Genomic DNA, 969 nt, shown 5'->3' with positions numbered 1-969 from the left:
TATTTCTGCTGTTAGTTGATCATTTACTGCTGATCTGGGCCAGGGTCCTGGGACACAGGGAGCTCATGGCAACAAGAGAGCACAGAAAGCAGAGAGCCAGCTCTGCCCAGAGCAGCTCCTCTGCACAGCACAGCAGGGCTCAGGGCACAGACTTCAGCACAGACGGGAAACGAGAGTGGCAGAGAGAGCTTAAAAGCAGTCTAGAATGAGTTAGACTCATTGACAGTGAGTTAGACTCATGACAGTTGCTCATTGTCATGAGGAAAGCACAGAACATTGTGGAGAGATCCCCGTGGCACATCCCACGGTTGATGTGGAGGAGAAGGATGAGTTCCAGAGAAGGTATTCCTTGCTTTATCATCAGAGTGACAGGGTAGGACAGCTTGCTTTCCAGGGGATGGCTGCAGGCTGTGAAGCTGAGTGGGCTGTCAGGAGTGCCCAGGGTTGTCCTTCGGAACAGGGTCCTGCACCCCAGGGGCTGTGTGCCAGGGCAGGGACTCTGCCACCTGCCAGGGTCAGCACTCAGCCTGTTGGGGAGCTCCCCACAACAACACAGGGAGAAGCTGCGTGCGCCAGAGGTGATGCCCAGCAAGCAGGATCCTACTGCTCTCGAGAAGGTCCTGTACAGGTCAGCAATACTCAAAAGTCCAAGTCACCCCCAGGGCATTTCCACAGAGTCCTTTTGAAGATGGACATCAAGTCAGTCTTTACATGAAAGATCAGCAGTCTGCACTTTGACTTTTCTCTACTTGCTTGTCTGGGTGGAAAGGGAGGGGAGTGGACCTTCGTTCTCCCCTGAGGAGAAGCCATACAGAAAACAGTTCTTGTTAGGACTAGTCTGAGCTTCTCCTGAGCCCCTGCACACATACAGATGCCCCTGGGCAGTGCCCAGCTGCAGGAGGTTTCTGCAGGGCAGAGCTGAGCACACAGCAGGTGGGATGGGGTCTGTGAGCACTGGCAGGGAGGGCA

Source organism: Eurypyga helias, unplaced genomic scaffold (assembly GCF_000690775.1).
Source record: "Eurypyga helias isolate BGI_N326 unplaced genomic scaffold, ASM69077v1 scaffold1272, whole genome shotgun sequence".
NCBI classification, from domain to species: Eukaryota; Metazoa; Chordata; class Aves; order Eurypygiformes; family Eurypygidae; genus Eurypyga; species Eurypyga helias.
The sequence above is the reverse complement of the archived record's forward strand: the minus strand, read 5'-3'. Positions refer to the sequence as shown.